The 19376-nt window shown below is 44.4% G+C and overlaps 1 protein-coding gene across 1 annotated transcript in view; it reads right to left on the bottom strand.

The window, feature by feature from the left end:
- KIF5C (kinesin family member 5C) overlaps nucleotides 1-19376 on the bottom strand; it is a 76583-nt gene that overhangs the window by 56954 nt on the left and 253 nt on the right. The gene's annotated exons all lie outside the window — the stretch shown is intronic.

The raw sequence follows: 19376 nt of genomic DNA, 5'->3' as shown, positions 1-19376 counted from the left end.
GCTCTGAGCCACCTCAGGATCACCCAGGGGAGGACAAAGGCAAGGAAAGGGAGAGCCAGGGCTGACCTGAGGAGGAACCACAGGGACAAAAGGGACAAAAGGGACAAAAGGCCCAGCTGGAAGCAGCTGCTGCTGCCCCTGTGCTCTGCCACGCCCCACACTGCACCTGCACAACCCCAAAATTCCTTCAAACTCCTCCTCCAGGTGAGGAAATTTGCATTTTGCACTTGGGGTCTAAGGGCCAGCCAGCCAAGGGGGGCTGAAGGTGACAAGGTCCCCGTGTCCCAGGGCACCGAGCCCTGTGTGCACACTGCCCCTGGGGCCAGGAGCCTGGGGAAGGCAGCAGGAGGGCTCTTCCCCCCCTGCCTGCATCCCCTGTAATCATAAATAAAAATAATATATTGTTTTTAAAATAGTAATAAATATTAATATATAAAAATAGGATATAATTATGTTAATATTACTATAACATATATCAATATATTATTATATTATAATATATTGCATTATGAAATTATACTATATACTGTACATATTATATATAATTTATTTTATTATATTATATGTTGTTATATATTATTTATTATGATAATATTTTATATTATATACTATGTATTATATTAATTTATTAATTATAACATTATATTAATAAATATTACATTATATATTCTATAATATTAATTAATATAACTATATATTCTATAATAATAGACTATGTTCCATTATATATTCTATGTTATTATTAATATGTATTATTATATTATTTCCATATTAATATATTTATGTATTCATAATTATTTTTTAAATATTATTTAAATCCTGCCCCCCTGGAAGAGCTGCCTGAGCCCTGCATCACTCAGGGAAGCTGCCCAAACCAAATCACCCAGCTCAGCCTGACTCCCTTGGCTGGGCTCAGTCCTGCCATTGTCACCCACTCTGAGAGTTTAAGGTTTAGAATACAATAATATATAAAATAAGATCTCAAGGTTTTAAAGCAGAGACCTTCTTTACCTTCTTCTTCATAAGTTCAAGTCATATTGTGTAATTAAATCAAAAATTAAAAATACAAGTAGTCAGTTGTTAAGTTAAAAACAATTTAAATGCCATTTCTCAATTAGACAGTTTATCCTTAAAAAGCCTCATAGGAAGACAGAGCTCCATTTTCACCTTGCTGGAAGAAAGCACTGCAAAACTCACAGTCTGTAAAACTGTAACATGAATAAAAACGAATAAACACCTGAGTCCCAACAAAAAACACCGTCTCACTCATTTAATCCCAACCTCAACCAAAACAAAAACCCCAAAAACGAACACCCCGTGGCTGCGTGCTGAGGCCAGGGATGCAGCTGGGGGATCCCAGGGGGATTTGTGGCACCCACACCCCAAACCTTCAGCCCCACCGCCAGGAAACGAGAGGTGCAGCAGATTAATTAATAGGAATTATCCCCCAGCACCCTAAGTGCTCTTGCAGGAGAGGGTTTATAAATAAAAGATGGAAACCTGCAGGCCTGGAGGACGGAATTGCTCAAAGCAAACTCTCCTGTGGTTTTGGGGAGTGGAGGCACCACCTGGGAAGGTGGGATGAGCCCCATTCCTTCCCTGCAGCTGCTGGAATTAAAGCCTTTTCCCTTGGAAAGCTCCCTCCACTCCCAAGTGGAATAAACTGCTGGCATTGCAAATCCCCCTGGAATTAGAGTTTTTTAGATGGAGGGAATTCTTTTCCCCACCACTCACAGGGATGCTGCAGCTCAAGGCTGCTGCTGCTGGTAAAGCCCAAGAAATGAACAGGATCCCATCCTCCCAAAGCCATTTGTCCCTGCTGAGAATTGAAAACATGCTTGAAAACAAACGGAGAAAATAAAAGCATGTCAGAAAAACCAGGAGAATCCAGCTGTACTGACTCGGGAATTGCTGCTGCCATCCCAGCCCCTCCTCTGGGCCAGCCTGCCCCATAAAAACATCGGGACAGCAGCAAATCACCCAGGGGGTGAAAATTCATCCCTGAAAGACAGAGAATAAGGAAAGAAAAAGAAAAGGGGAAAGGTAAGAAAGAATAAGGAAAGAAAAAGAAGAAGGAAATTTATCCAGAATAACCTGAATATGCTACTGAGCCAAAACAAAGCATCAAAAAAAACCACCCCAAAATCCTCAAATCTTGGTAATATTCCTAAATCTCATTTGGAAAATAAGTGAAAGCCAGCAGGCCTGTATGAGCAGGCACTGCAGAGCAACTGGAGTCAAACCCAGCACTGCCTTTGCAGAGGGGGCTTAATTATTGATTTCCCTTGGGAATATTTCTGTGGAGCTGCTGGAGTTTGGCTCGTGGCCAGTGATCCACTTTCCTTCCTGCCAGCAGAAGGAACTTTTAACTCCTTGCAACAAATCCCCCCCTCAGAAAGCATCATTTTATCTGGGTGTGGAACTGCAATTCAGGAAATCAAAGCCTGGGAATTATTTTAAATTAAATAATTATTCAATTATTCCCACCTTGATGCATGACCTGGAAAAAAGACTCTTCCAGGAAGGAAGGGTAAAGATCTCCCAAAACAAAGGCAGCTATTAAAAACCCTCTTGAGCACCATTTTTGCATAGCTCTGACACAGCAATACTCAGAGTATCAGCTCTCATCATTATTGACCTGCACTGGTGCAACCAAGTCACTGCCAGGCTCAAAATAATCCAAATTTTCTCCAGTTTTTGCCAGGCTCCAGCATTTCAGACCTAGTCCCTAACAGCAATGGGAGAAGAGAATTTGGGAATTTCTTTTGGTTATAAAACAATGTAAATTAAGAGTTTTGACAGAAAAGGCAGAGAAATATTCTTTGTAGAAGAAAAGGGAAAGAAAGGTGTCAGAACTGATCAACTGAAACCCCTCTAACACGAGAGAAATTGAGAATGAAAAGAGAACATATATCAGGAAAATCCCGGATATCAGGAAAAGTCTCTTCCCAAAAAGGGTGACCAAGTGATCAGGAAAGTGCTGGAGTCCTCAGCCCGGGGGGGATGTAAAATCCACATGGATGTGGCATTTGGGGCCGTGGGGCAGCAGTGGATTCCCTGGGGAAAGGCTGGCTTCAATCATCCTAAAGGTCTTCTCCAACCTAAATCCCATGATTTATCTATTCTGTCAAAATTCAACACTTGGAAACTGATCTTAAACTACTGTGGTTTTGCTGTTATTTAGGGAATATTCTGGTTTTCCTTTGACAAAAGCAGAATTTCCCAGCCAGGAGATGAAACCCACCCTGGAGCAGCAGAGGAAGAAGGGTCAGCAGCCACGGGGGGAGCAGGGTTTGGGATACCCCAAAAAAAGCAGAGCAGGTGGAGTTTCCACACACAGCAGAGCTGGGGAGCCAAGCCCCACCCCAGCTGTGCCGTGAGTTAATCTCAGCTTTGTTAAGCCTGTCCCTGGCAGATCTCTGGGGGGGCTCGGGAGAGGCCCCAGGGCAGAGCTGGCCCTGGCAGCAGCACCGAGGGCTCAGGGGACAGCCCTGGCCAGGGCCACCCCCAAGGGGGCACAGGGACATCCCTGAGAGCACCTCCCAGGGGGATAATTCACCTGTGGGGATCTTGGAAGGAATTCCAGACGGGGTTTCTGGAGTGGTTTTGAGGATTTGGTTTGTTTTTCTTTTCTTTGCACAGGCAGGAAGGGTGAGTTGGGCTCACATCCTCACTGCATGGCTCAGAAGGTCACAAGACTCTCACTCACAAAACCTTTTAAGGATTTATTCACCAATAAAACACTGCCAACAAGGATATTTATATTTTTGACTTAGTTCTTAAATACTTCATCTAATGGACTCATGCGAGTGTAACTTTTCTTAGCTAATTAAGTTATAACACAAAAACTACAGTACTGCATTCTAATTTCTTTGTTTACCTTTGTATTTTACTTTTTTCTATTTTAAACTCTAAAACCCTGAACTTTCTTTTACTTAGTTTCTGCCATAAACTATAAATATACTAGAGAAACCACACATACGTTATAACTACACTACAGAAAATAAATACACACACTATAAATACACCGTAGAAAGTAAATACACGATAGAAATTAAATACACTATGGAATCTATACATACCCTATAAGTACACCATAGGAAATAAATATACTATAGAAACTTAAGTTAGAAAAGCAAAATGAACCCTGTGGCAGCTGTCTGTTGGGTTAGAAAGTTCTGTATTGTCCTGTAACAAAACTTGTGACTGCTCTTGAGCTATGGCCAAAGCCTTGCTCCTCTAAAATCTCACAGCCCCTGGGAGTGATGTTTGTCTGAGCAATAAATCACTTTTAGCTTTAAAATAACCCCATCCCTTCATTCCTACAATCACAGTGCTGGCTGGGGTTTTGTCACAGCCAGGTTTGGTCTGTTCCATGCAGCACAAGAACAACCACAGCACCTTCACAGGCTCTGTGATGCTCTTTTGGTGTCAGGACAAGTCCTGCCAAGAGATCCATGGCAGTGGAAAGGTCTGCACCCCAAAATCCACGGCTAAACTGGGCTCAGCATCCCAAGGGACAGCCCTGGTGGGGGTGGCAGAGCCCCCACGGGGACAGCAGCCACCTGCAGAGCCCTCCCAGCAGGGATGGACACAGGGATCCCTGCAGGGGGATCTGAGCCCTGTGCCCTGCCCTGGGCACTGCCAGGGCTGTGCCACACCCCAAATACCTGCTCAAACCCAAATAAAACCTGCTCACACCCTCTGCCACACCCAAATACCTGCTCAAACCCAAATAAAACCTGCTCACACCCTGTGCCACACACAAATACCTGCTCAAACCCAAATAAAACCTGCTCACACCCTGTGCCACACCCAAATACCTGCTCAAACCCAAATAAAACCTGCTCACACCCTCTGCCACACCCAAATACCTGCTCAAACCCAAATAAAACCTGCTCAAACCCTGTGCCACACCCAAATACCTGCTCAAACCCAAATAAAACCTGCTCACACCCTGTGCCACACCCCAAATACCTGCTCAAACCCTGTGCCACACCCAAATACCTGCTCAAACCCAAATAAAACCTGCTCAAACCCTGTGCCACACCCAAATACCTGCTCAAACCCAAATAAAACCTGCTCACACCCTGTGCCACACCCAAATACCTGCTCAAACCCAAATAAAACCTGCTCACACCCTGTGCCACACCCAAATACCTGCTCAAACCCAAATAAAACCTGCTCACACCCTGTGCCACACCCAAATACCTGCTCAAACCCAAATAAAACCTGCTCAAACCCTGTGCCACACCCAAATACCTGCTCAGAAATAAAAAACCTGCTCAAACCTCATGCCACACCCCAAATACCTGCTCAAACCCAAATAATAGCTGTTCATACCCCAAAAAACTGCTCACACCCTGTGCCACACCCTAAATACCAGCTCACACCCCAAAGACTTGCTCACACCCTGTGCCACAACCCAAATACCTGCTCAAACCCTGTGCCACAACCCAAATACCTGCTCAAACCTAAATAATACCTGCTCACAGCCCAAATACCTGCTCAAACCCTGTGCCACCCCAAATACCTGCTCAAACCCAAATAAAACCTGCTCACACCCTGTGCCACACCCAAATACCTGCTCAAACCCAAATAAAACCTGCTCACACCCTGTGCCACACCCAAATACCTGCTCAGAAATAAAAAACCTGCTCAAACCTCATGCCACACCCCAAATACCTGCTCAAACCCAAATAATAGCTGTTCATACCCCAAAAAACTGCTCACACCCTGTGCCACACCCTAAATACCAGCTCACACCCCAAAGACCTGCTCACACCCTGTGCCACACTCAAATACCCTACTCAAACCCCTAATACCTGCCCACACCCCATGCTACACCCCAAATACCTGCTCAGAAATAAAAAATCTGCTCAAACCTCATGCCACACCCCAAATACCTGCTCAAACCCTGTACCACACCTAAGATACCCTACTCAAATGCCTAATATCTGCTCACACCCCATGCTACACCCCAAATACCTGTAACACCCAAAATACCTGCTCACACCCTGTGCCACACCCAAAATACCAACTCAAACCCCACAGCACACCCCAAATACCTTCTCAAACCCCAAATACCCGCTTAAACCCCATGTCACACCCAAAACCCCTGTTCAAACCCCCTGCCATGCCCAAAATAGCAGCTCAAACCCAAAATACCTCCCCAAACCCCATGCTGCACCCCAAATACCAGCTGACACTCCAAATTCCTGCTCAAGCCCAAAAACCCTGCTCAAACCCTGTGCCACATCCAAATACCTGGTGAAACCCCAGGCCACACCCAAATACCTTCTCAAACCCCTGCCACACCCCAAATACCTGCTCAGAAATAAAAAACCTTCTCAAACCTCATGCCACACCCCAAACACCTGCTCAAACCCAAAATACCTGTTCAAACCCCATGCCACGTGAAATACTGCTGAAACCCTGTGCCACACCCAAAAACCCTGCTCAAACCCCACAGAACACCCAAACCAGCAGCTCAAACCCTGGGCCACACCCAAATTACCTTCTCAAACCCCACAGCACACCCCAAATACCTGCTCAAGCCCTGTGCCACACCCCAAATACCTGCTCACACCCCAAATACCTGCTCAAACCCCATGCTACACCCCAAACACCTTCTCAAATTCAAAATACCTGCTCAAATTTCATTCCACATGAAATACCTGCTCAAACCCTGTGCCACACCCCAAATACCTGCTCACACCCCAAATACCTGCTCAGACCCCATGCTACACCCCAAATACCTGCTCACACCCCAAATACCTCCTCAAATCCCAAGCCACACCCCACCCACCTGTCCTCCTCAAGGACATGCACGTGGGGAAGAGTCAATGATACAAAATTTATCATTTTTATAATTATAATGAAGTTTCAATAATATTTTTAAAAAGTAAGGATTCTTTCCCTGAGGGAGCAGGGTCTAGGAAAGCCTGAATAGGAAATTCCCGAACAGAGAGCCCAGTGCTGTTTGGAAAATCTGTTTATTTGTGGGGCAGGGCCATGAGCATCCTTGGTTTGGTGATGCCCAGCAATCCCATCCCAGTTAATTAAATTGTACCAGGAAATGAGACAGAGAGAGGCCAAAAACCCCTTAAAAACCATTTCAGACCAGAGTTGCTGCTTCCCCCGTTCCTGCAGCAGCTACCAGGAGGAGCACAGAGTGTTCAAGTTCTGCATCCCTGGCAAATTCATTCCTTTAATTCATTTTGTTTATGAAATGAATTAAATTGAATTAATTAATTCATTTAATTGGTTCATAAATGGAACGAGAAATGCAGATTTGTTGGAGTCTGAACCAAAATTTGAGGGGCATTGCAGCATGTGGTGGGAAGAGCACCTGCAGCTGGGGCCAGGTTCTGCTGGCAAAGGCTGCTGGCTGTGTCCCCACAGCCCAAACACCCAAATAAAAAGAAATGTGAATAAAAGTGGAATTTCTGAGCTGGCAAAACCCCCCGACACCACAACCCCCTCCAGTGCACTCCCACAGCACACAGAGCTGCAGTTTTCTTTTTGAGCTGCACTGCTGGGCCTTTCTTGGTGACTTTTGGAGGCTCTTTGTGAGCAAAAAATAATTATTAAAAATACTTTTTTAATTATAAAAATTATTTTTAAATAATTAAGTCATTTTTTGGCTGATAACCTTGCTGCAGCAAGAAATGCACTGGGGCCTGCAGAGAGCCCAGCCTGGGAGCAGCTCCAGCCCCAGCTGGTGCTGAATTCTCCAGACCAGGCTGCCATTATCCAGTATTCAATTATTCTCTGTTAATTCTGGTACAATTCAGGTTTGGCAGTGCTAATGTGATCCCTGTGCATTTTTTTCCCAGCTCAATCTGATTTTTCCCCAGCAGAAGCGAAGCCAAACCTGCAAGACCCTGGGGCTGGCGACTAGCAGGGGGTAAGGGGGTGCAAATAATCATTAACAGGGTGGAAATAATCATTAAAAGGGAGATTTAATAATCATTTCGTTATTATTGAATTTAATTTTTTTAATCCTTAAAATATTTTAAAATTTTAAATTATTAAATATGTATAAATTATCTTAAAATACATAATTATTTAAATGATATAAATATATAAATAATATGTAACAATAACATAATAACATAAGACTGTAATACTATATTTTATATAGCATATATTATAATATAATAATACACATTACTAACTATATTTATAATATATATATGTATTTTATATATTATAGAAATATATAATATAGAAATATATGTATTATAAATACATTAACTAAATAAAGAAATAAAAATAAATAAATAAAATAAAGAATGGCTCATTTTAAGCAAAACAAGAATATCCCATATTCATACTATATATTGCATAGATATAATAACATAATATTATAGTAATATATATTATATAGCATATATTATCATATAATCATACACATTATTAACTGTATACATTTATATAATATATAAATATATGTATTATAAATAAAATAAAGAATGGCTCATTTTAAGCAAAACAAGAATATCCCACATTTATAATAGATATTATATAGATATAACAATAACATTATAATAACATCATGATATAGTAATATATATTATAGCATATATTATAATAATATATGTTACTACATATATTTATATAATATATAAATATAAATATATAAATATAAATATATAAATGTATGTATATATATGTATATATGTGTGTATATATATATATATATATATATATATATATATATATATAATAAAAGGAAGAATGGCTCACTTTGAGGAAAACACAAATATCCCAGATTTAGTGACTCGCTGCTCCATTCTGGCACAAACCCAGCCACAAAAACCCCTAATTTTGGGATTTTCCCCCATTTCCCAGCATTCCCACCTTCCCCCAGCACACCCAGGGCACAGAAATCAGTTTTGCTGCTGGCAGCAGCTTTTTTTTTGAAGTTCAGGGCTGAATTTCCCCTTAATCCTCAGGAAATCTGGGTTGCACACACAGGGAATAAATCCTCCACCCCAACACAAACATTTTTCCATCCAGGGGAAGGTTTCTCCACGTGCTCCTGGGATTAATTCTGCTTTTTAGGTTTGTTTGCAGCGCTGAACTGTTCTTGCTTTGAAGTTAAATTGTGGAAGGTGCCAGGGAGGGGGAAAGAACCAAACCCAGAAAGGGGGAAAATACAAAAAAAAAAACACTGGGAGAGGGCCTGAGAGGAGAAAATCAGTAAAATGCAAGATGAAAGGGGAGAGAGGGGGATTTAATAGACAGGGAGAGAGGAAAAGTAAAAAGTAATAGAAGAGGAGAGAGGAAAAGGAATAGAAAAGGAGAGGAAAAGTAATAAAAAAGGAGAGAGGAGAAAAGTAAAAAGTAATAGGAAAAGAGAGAGAGAAAAGTAAAAAGTAAGACAAAAGGAGAGAGGAAAAGTAATAGAAAAGGGAAAAGTAATAAAAAAGGAGAGGAAAAGTAATAGAAAAAGACAGAGGGGCAAAGTAATAAAAAAGGAGAGAGGATAAAAGTAATAGGAAAGGAGAGAGGGAAAAATAAAGTAATAGAAAAGGAGAGAGGAGAAAAGTAAAAAGTAATAGGAGAGAAGAAAAGTAACAGAAAAGGAGAGAAGGGAAAACTAATAAAAATGGAGAGGAAAAATAATAGAAAAGGAGAGAGGAGAAAAGTAAAAAGTAATAGGAAAGGAGAGAGGGGCAAAGTAATAAAAAAGGAGAGAGGAGAAAAGTAATAGGAAAGGAGGGAGGGGAAAAGTAAGAGGAAAGGAGAGAGGGGAAAAATAAAGTAATAGAAAAGGAGAGAGGAGAAAAGTAATAGAAAAGAAAAGAATGGAAAAGTAAAAAGTAATAGAAGAGGAGAGAGGAAAAGTAATAGAAAAGGAGAGAAGGGAAAAGTAATAAAAAATGAGAGAGGAAAAATAATAGAAAAGGAGAGGAGAAAAGTAAAAAAAAAAAGAAAATAAGAGAAAAGTAAAAAGTAATAGGAGAGAGGAAAAGTAACAGAAAAGGAGAGAAAAGTAATAAAAAAGGAGAGGAAAAACAATAGAAAAGGAGAGAGGAGAAAATTAAAAAGTAATAGGAAAGGAGAGAGGAAAGGTAATAGAAAAGGAGAGAGGGAGAATGGCAATATAAAATAAAAGGAGGTTATGGGGTAAAAGGCCATGGGAGACAGAAGCAGAGGATGGATGTGAGTGGAGGTGCATTAACAAAAATCCAGGTGGTTTTCTGGGAGGATTTTTGGCAGATCCTCCCCCAGTGAGGGAGGTGAGATCCCCCAGCCCTGGGAGAAGCTGCAGCATCACCCCCATGTCCCTGCTCCAAATCCAGCAGAGACAGCAGCAGTGCAGGCAGGGGGGAAAATAAATAAATAAAATTTTAAAAAAAGGATTACAGCTGCAGAAAAACCCAACTTCTGCAAGAGCCTGGCTAAAAATACTCCCTAACCCAGTTCCCCCAATTCACAGAACGCTCTCCTGCTCAGCCTCTCCTCCACGAGGGAAAATCCACAGCCAGGATAATTCCTGGGTATCAGGGTGGCTTTGAAATTCAACTTTCACCCCTCAGAGCCAGAGGTTTTCAGCTCAGGAGCTGCCAAAATCGTATTTGCTGACTGGAAAATGCTGCCACAGCAAGGATATCCCGGGGAATTTGGGGATGTTTGGTACTGCAAAGAAGGTGTTGAAGGCCTTGGGGTGATTTCATGTGGTTTTGGCATCAAATCCTCCTCGTGAGGAGAAATGTTCTGCAGCAGCCTCAGACCCAGCCCAGTTTGCCAAGGTTCCCCCCATTCCCTGAGCCAGCAGAGGAGTTTTTACACCAGCCCAGAGCACCTCCTGTCCATCATCATAACTAGGCAGGGAGAAGGGAATTCTCCCTGCAGACAGAATAAAAATGAATCACTTTCAGCAAAGAATACTATTAAATATTTAAGTTTGTGTGTCTCTGGATACTCATTTCTCATGGGGGTAAAAAGAAAAATCCCACATTCTTGGTGCCAACGAGGCTCTGTCTCACAGCTGGAAAATAGACATTTTCTGGAGCTGTCCTGTCACTATCAGTTATTGATCTTTTAACAGGAATCTGATGACAATCACAAGCATTTCCCATAAAAATGGAAAAAATTTAATTTTTTTTAAAATCCAGAAGCCAAAGAGGCCATAAATACACAGAAACGGATGGACAAAACCAAAAATCCACCAGCAACCCCATGCCAGAGACCCCACACCTTTAAGGCTGTGAGGGATCCCATTCTGGATATTTTGAGGTAATTTTTTGCTGCTGCGTTTGCTTTGTTTTGCCAGAATTATTTCTGCAATGTTCCCACACTGCAAAACCCAATAAAACTGAATTAAAGCATTTTTTTAGCTCACACACAAGCACCATTATCCCACATGCACCTTCCAGGGGAGCTGCAAAAACAAACATTGGCAGCACCACAGGCAAACCCAAAGTCAAACCATGACTGGGCAGCTCCAAATCCCTTTTCTGCCTCCACACCTGGCTTTTAAAAGGATTCAGCAACACCAAATCAGGCAAAAAATGGAAAATAAAGAGAATATTTGGGAGGTAATATGGGTGATTTTAAGATAAGACACATCAAGCTTGAAGAGCCCAACAAAAACAGGCACAAAACCATCCCTGGAGGTGCTAAGAAAAATAGATTCTGTCTAGGAGGGATCTTTTGAGGAAAAGATTCACTCCAAATTCCAAATAAACTTCTGCATCCCAGGCAGAATTTCCCCAGGAACGCCTCAGCAGCCCCAGGGCATGGAAGCTGAGGGGGAAATAGGATCCTGGGGGGTTTTAGGAATATATGGGAACACCTGGAGACACCTCAGGCAGCACAGAACAAGGGATTTTGGAAGGAAACAAATCCCAAGTGAGGCATTTTGAGACTCCCAGGAATACCAAGGGCGTCAGCAGCAGAGTCAAAACCCTCAACAAAAATCAAAATTAAATCATCTTTCCTCCCAAGCCTGTTTCCTCACAGAAACTCCTACAAAAAGAGAAAAGCAGATCAGTATTAAAGCCTCACAAATGGCACTGCATCCCTAATTTTCTCCCTTTGAACAGGTTTTATTCTCCTGGCAGAGAGGATGAAATTCTCCTCCTTTTATTCTCAGTCTGAAACCCTGAGCAGACACGGGAGCTCCCCTGGGGCAGGGAGCCTTGGGGGAAATCCTCTCCAGTGGAGCCCAAATAACCCCAAAAATCCCAAATCTCACTGCACCAGGCTCAACAGACACTTGCCAAAAGAAATCCAAGCCCAGGGGTTGATGGGTGCATCCCAGGAGAAGGAAAAGGATTGGGATACCCAGGAATGATGCTCGATGTTTAAACCTCCTGATCCCAAAAAAAAGAGGTTCCAGAAGAGAAAAGACAACACAAAGTGGCTTGAAATTCCATTTTCCTGTGGTTTGACAATTTAGCTTGCTGAAATCCATCACCTGTATTTTAAGTTTCGAAGGTTTAAGTAAGAATCCATATTTCTGACAGGATGGGTTTGGAGAAGGATGCCCAAGGGGGATTGGGAAAAGGGAACAAAAGATGCCCTGAGAAAACACAGGAGGGAAATTGCCTGGCTGGGGAAATGTGCATTTCACTGGGAGTAAATCATCTTTCCAGCAGCACCATCCAGGAACAGAAGCCATTTTCACACCTGAGTTCTCACCACTCTTGTAGGGAACAGCAAAGCAAACACAGGAGCAGCTCCATCCATAAAACACACACTGATCCCAGCTCAGCGCTGGCAGCCAGGCCCGGAGGAGCAGGAATATCCACTCCAGGAGGAGAACAGCTGAGGAAAACCAAACAAAACCCCCCAGACCACAGAACTGCCTTAAACCCAGCAAGAACGGGCCAAGCAGAAAAGGATTTTGCTTTAAAAATTTATTGGGAAGCATCCCTGCCTTGGGAACACCTCCCAAAACTGGGTCAGTTCCAGCAGAATAATCCCAGGAGCTGAACTGGCTGCCACTCACCCCAAAACCTGAGCTCCTGGGGTTAGACACAGGCACGGTGGAAAAAGAGAATATTTGGAGAAATCCTTATCAGCACAGACATTTTTCCACTGACACGAGGGCACATTTATTTCAGCACTTCATGGGAGTCTCCCTGCCACAAGAAATTAATATATTTGTTGGTAATCAGCCCCAGAACAGTTCCATTCTTTACCAAGATGCTGCAGAAGCAGAGCCAAACCCTGCTCAGGCCCCTGGTTGTAATCTTCCACACAGAACAAGTGTGGAGCACAGGAATTGCTTCAAATCTCAAATTTGGGAGCAGCTCCCTGCACAGCCACAGCAATTCTTCAGTAAATGGAGTTGGTTTTGTGCAGGGGATAAAAAAGTGATCCAGACCCAGTGGGACCATCCTGTGTTTGCTCTTTCCCAAAGGATCCTGCTCTTCCTGAGGAAGCCAGGGAGCAAAACCACCCCAGAGGAAAGAGCACAGGCAGAGGCAGAGCTGTCAGTCCTGAGCTCTGGAAATAGTCTGACCTGAAAGCACCACAGCCACAGGGGATGAGCACAGAATTCATGGAATGAGAGAAAGCAGCAGGACCCAGGAGCTGTTCCAGGCTGCAGGAAAATCCCAGGGAGTGCAGGGAGGGTGGGGACGCCTGGGGGACACACAGCTCCCACAAAGCCTTTGGCACCTGCCTGGAGACACCAATTATCCAGAAATTGGGGAAAAAATTGGTGTTTGTACCCCAAAAGTCCCTCTCAGCAAAGCAAAAGCTTCCTGCCAAACCAACCCTGCTCAGTCCCTGTGGGAAAGGGGTTTGGAAAGGACTCCCAAAACCTGGCTGGAAGATCACACAACCCTGGACAAAAAAAGTTTCTACAAAAATGATGTTTGTGTGCTCTGAGATAAGCTGTGCTGCCTCAGGAGGGCATGGAATAGAGATGGCAGTGGTGAGAGAGAGATGGAACCAGAAACGAGTTTCTAAAGATGGCATTGCAAAAAAGACCAGATATTTTGGAGAATTAGAACTGTGAAAGATGCATTGTAGCAGGACCATGTGGGGCAGAATAAATAAATAAATAAATAAATAAATAAATAAATAAATAAATATAGATATAGATATATAATATATATACATATATAGATATATAACATATAAATATAGATGTTGATCTAAAGATAAATAATATATAAATATAAATAAAACATAAATATATATAAATATGTAGATAATATAAATATAAATATAAATATTTATATAAATATAAATATAAATATAAATATAATTTAAATATAAATAAAATTTAAATATAAATATTATTGGTGTTTGAAGCATTAGCAGCTAATAGGCTGAAAATCATTTCGAAGGGATTGTAACCAGGAAATAATTTGGCTTCTGATGGAATGTTGTTGAGTTTTACATCTCTTGTGTCTCACCCTCCATCGAGACTGATAACAGAATAAAACCTTTTCAAACCCCTCCCAGCTGCCCCTGTAGAGCTGGGATTTTCCAACAAGTCCCGAGTGGAAAAGAGGAGCTGGAAAACAGCAAGAAAAAAGCAAGGAGCAGCTCCCAGATGGAGGGACCTGCCAGGAGAGCAGCACCTCCCATCCCTGCCAGCCCCTCCAGCACGGCACCAGTCCCAGGCTCACGTCTCCCATGCAGAAGGAGCTGCTGGCAGGAGTTATTTATAGAATAAATACAGGAACAAATCCTCCACAGGCACAGGGGTTGTGGCTTTGGGGGCAGAGATGGATGCCTGCCTTTTGGGAAAAGCTGCACATACCAAAAAAATAAAATTCCCAGCATGGCAGTTGTTTAATTTTTGTAATTTTTTTAAATTGCCATTTATCTACTATCCCAAGTATTCATGTGTTTTTTTTAAGGTCTGTTTTACCCACAGAGTGACAAGTGTTAAACAGAGATCTCTGTACAGGAGGGGTTTTAGAGCGTGCACAGACTCTGCTGACTTCACTGGTATCATGTGGAATAAAAGATCCCACATACACCAGTGAAGCCAGCAGAATATTTTGGGGATGAAATAAAATATATTAGGGGTGAAAACAAGCGAGAATCTCTCCACAAGACGTTCCAAAAAGCACTTACAGCAGAAAGCATTAAATACACAAATAAATAAATAGATAAATAAATGAAACAGAACCACAGCCCTGCTGGGACAGGAATCAGCCCCCCATCCCTGTTTTCCTCTCTCTCCCAGAATATTGGGAATGCCTCCCGTGGCACAGGACTCTGCAGAGCAGCAGTGCAGGCAGGGGCGGGTGATTTATTTGCCTTGGGCCACACCAGTTATTTATGGGCAATATTTCACCCCTGACACAACAGAATTTCCACCCCGGGAGTAAAGCCCGACCTGGGGGTGCTGCCATGGCTGGGCTCTCCTGGATTTCCCCGGGATGGGCAGGGAGGGGAAGGGGGAGGCTCTGCAGAGCTCAGCAGCTCCGCTAAGCCCGGCTTTACAAATCCCAGCGCCAGGAGCAGCTGATGGGCACAAAGGAGAGCCTTTGATCCCCCTGGGAACAGCACCAGCTTCCCCAGCAGGGTGTTCTGCTTCCCAAAACCAGGAGGTGTTTGCCTGGACAACCCCAGGATCATCCCGGTCCTGCCTGCTCCACACCCAGGAGAAAAAGGAGGTGAAAACATGGAAACACCTTGTGCCGTGCTGGAGGGGCTGGCAGGGATGGGAGGTGCTGCTCTCCTGGCAGGTCCCTCCATCTGGGAGCTGCTCCTTGCTTTTTTCTTGCTGTTTTCCAGCTCCTCTTTTCCACTCGGGACTTGTTGGAAAACCCCAGCTCTACAGGGGCAGCTGGGAGGGGTTTGAAAAGGTTTTATTCTGTTATCAGTCTTGATGGAGGGTGAGACACAAGAGATGTAAAACTCAACAACATTCCATCAGAACCCAAATTATTTCCTGGTTACAATCCCTTAGAAATGTTGGTTGGCTTGTGTTTGCTTTTTTTTAACCCCCTCCACAGCTAAATTCTTATTCATTTTACATCAGAGCTGGGCTGGAAGGATAAAGCCAAGCCCCAAACCTAAGCCAGGGATTATCCCAGCAGGTGCTGAGGCTCTCTGCATCCTTCCCTCCAGGTGCTGAGGGATAAAGGCACCTGCAGGAACAGGGCAGGCCGGGAGCTGCTGGGCTCTGCCCCCCCAGCAAACAGCTCCACGCTCCCCCAGCAGCAGCAGGCCAGGAGAAAACCACATTTTTAGGTCTGTCAGCCAGCACAATCCATCAGAGAGTCACCTTGAGGCTGCAGAGGAGCAGAGGGAGGTAAATCCAAGCTGCAGCCAAGCGCAGAAGGAAGCGCTGGGTTTATTCCTTTATCCCCTTTTCCTGCCCTGCTTACAGGGCAGACTCACCTCAAAGGGTTTTTGTGCCTTAAACTTCCTGGCAGAATGGAAACACGGAGGTTTTGTCTGGTTGAAGCAAAGGGAATTCAAGGGAAAAGGTTTTCACCCTCCTCACTTCTCATGGAGCTGGACAGGAGACACCAAATAAACCCAAAACCCAGGGTGAAATCCCAATGCCAGGGATTTACCCAGCTGGAAAGGACTCAGGACACTGCCCTGGGGCAGCTCTGCTCACACAGCCCCAGCCCAGCCTAAGCAAACTCAGCCTAAGTGGTTAAACTTCCCCTCTCTGCTGCTCCTTCCCAGAAACACCAAGTCATGATCTGTGATGTTTTTGCCCAAGGCCCCAGGGAAGTGTAACAGGAGATGACAGTGGGAAATTCAGGGAGAAAGCCTCTTCCCTGTGTTTACTGGGAAGGAATAAATTTATTCAGACTTACTAGTCAGAAGAAAAAAAAAAAATAGATGTTTCCCTTAAATCAGTTATATTTTATTTTTTCCTTACATGATGACATAATTCCTCTGAGGGGAAGTTGATAGTTATGTTTGGTCTCTTAAATTTTAACAGAACCCTTCTCTTTCCAATCCATGGATCAAAAATAAAAGCTGCATTGCAGTGTTTTCAAATGCTATAGTAAAACAAAAAAAAAAAAAGAAAAGAAAAAGTGGTTGGTCCTGGTTTATTTTTGCTCCCTGGAGCTTTTGAAGGCTGAAATCCTGCTTTTCCTAGAAGGAACTCTGCTCTGGTGCTGCCTTTCCACAGATCAGGATCCCTTGCCCCTGCCGGGTGTTATTTGTTGGAGCAAAGCAGCCACTCCACAGCAATGAAACAACCAAAATAACAAAAAGCCAGCAGCACTCCCCAGTCCTGCTGCAGCAGGATCCACTGGGGACCGAGTTCCACCAGAGCTCAGGGCTGCAATTAAAGAGGACAAAGAGTCAGGGGAGGTTTCTGAGCTCACTTCCACCCCACCAAAGTGGAGCTCTTCCCACAGAGCTCCAGCTGATGGCTCCTCCTCGGAAAACAGGAGCTGGGTTTGAGGACATATTGCATTAGTTGAGCTGATTAAAATCCTAAACAATTACAGTTTTTGCCTTAGGAAGGGAAAGGCAAACTCTAAGCTTCTGACTAGATTTTTCAAGGTAGCAAATCACCTCCCCCAAGCTGAACATCCATGTAAAACACACATCTATATCAATAAATACGTGCACTTTCCTTGTTTCTCTCTATTTGTTTTTACTTCCACGGTAGGAAATTACCAGTTGCTGTTATTTTTGCCTCTTTTTACACTCACCAAAGGAATTATTTCCTGCCTGCAAGACAAAAAAACCTTTCCCAAAGCATCACAGTTACTGTTTTCCCAGCCAACAGATACTCTGTAGACAAAGACACATTATGAGTGGGAAAAGAGAATTCCAAACTCCAATTCCCTTCAAAACACAGCACTGCAAAGGATTTACAGGGAATGTATTTTAATCTGCTTTTAATATGTCTGAGGGTTTGTTTATTTAGGGGGAGGGGAACCTGCTGACATTTGTTTCTCAGCCACCACAATGGCACAGATACATTTTCTCTCCAATATAACCCAGCCCTCTGCTGCTGCCCAAGACTGATAACCAGTTTGATTATTCTATTGTTAACAGGCTGCTGGGGGTGCCACGGCTTTAACCTTCACAGAAACACAATTAATTTGGCAGGACAGAGGCCATTTAAAAATTATTTTAAAAAAACCAATCACAAGCTGGTTATGCTCATAATTCACCCTTTTTTTTGTTTGTTTTTTTTTCCTCAAGGCTGTTCTGCAACTTTCACCAGCAAAGTTTCTGGTGACCTCAAGGTTTTGGTAAGGATTTTAACGAATTGTGCAAGGAGTTGTGCTGGCAATTAATTTTAGGGTCTCTTCATCACCGCACAGCACGGAACATGTTATTGATGAGCAGCATATGAAATAGATACCACAGATGACCAGTATATGAAATATTTATATATAATATAATATATATATATGAAATAAAGCATCACAGACCAAGCTGGTTGGACATTAAACCAAAAATCTGCTCCTGAACCCTCACCCAAAGAGACACCGGGGGTTTCTGAGGGCTGCCCTCTGAGGGACCTGCTCCGGGAGAGGGGAAAGGGGAAAGAGGAGAGGGAAAGGGGAAAAGGGAGAGGGGAGAGGGAGAGGGAGAGGGAAAGCGAAAAGGGAAAAGGAGAGGGAAAGGGGAGAGGGGAGCGGGGAAGGAAGAAGGGAAAGAGGAGCGGGGAGGGGAGGGGAGAGGGAAAAGGAGGGGAAAAGGAGAGGGAGAGGGAAAGGGAAAATGAGAGGGAGAGGAAAAGGCAGAGGGAGAGGGAAAGGGAAAAGAAAAGGAAGAGGGAGAGGGGAAGGGAAGATGCTGGGCTGGGCAGGAGCCGCATCCCGACCCTTTGTTCCCATTAAACCCCGGCTCAGCCGAGCCCCAGCAGAGCGCGGGGGGCGCGCAGGGCCGGGCGGGGGGAGGCGATTTGGGTTCATTTCATCGTTTTAAACCCGGAAAAAAAAAAATAAAAAATAAACCCCAAACTTGGGTGTCATCCCGCAGCGCTGCCCAGCGCCGTGCCGCCGCCGCTCTGCGGGGCTGCGGGGCTGCCGGGCACGGGGCCGGCGCTCCCGGGATGCGCTGCCGGGCCCGGGATGGCTCCGGCGGTGCCGGCGCTGCCGCAGGGGCGCGGCGGAGGCGCGGGCGGCCCCGCTCGAGCATGCCCAGTCCCCGGCATGACATCAGCGCCCGAGCCCGCGGCTCCCCCGCGCCCCCCGGCTCCCCCGAGACCCCCGGCACCCCCGGGCACCGCTCGCCCGGCGGGTGGGGGGCAGCCGGGCCGGGGGGTGGGGGGCAGCGCCGCGGCTGCGGGAACAATGGAGGGGATGGGGGGGATCCGCCGGGAGGATGCTCGCCCCGAAAGGAGGGATGCTCGCCCCGAAAGGAGGGATGCTCGCCCCGAGAGGAGGGATGCTCGCCGCGAGAGGAGGGATGCTCGCCCCGAGAGGAGGGATGCTCGCCGCGCCCGCAGCGGG

This window comes from Passer domesticus, chromosome 10 (assembly GCF_036417665.1).
Source record: "Passer domesticus isolate bPasDom1 chromosome 10, bPasDom1.hap1, whole genome shotgun sequence".
Lineage (NCBI taxonomy): Eukaryota > Metazoa > Chordata > Aves > Passeriformes > Passeridae > Passer > Passer domesticus.
This window is presented reverse-complemented; position numbering and strand designations above follow the sequence as displayed.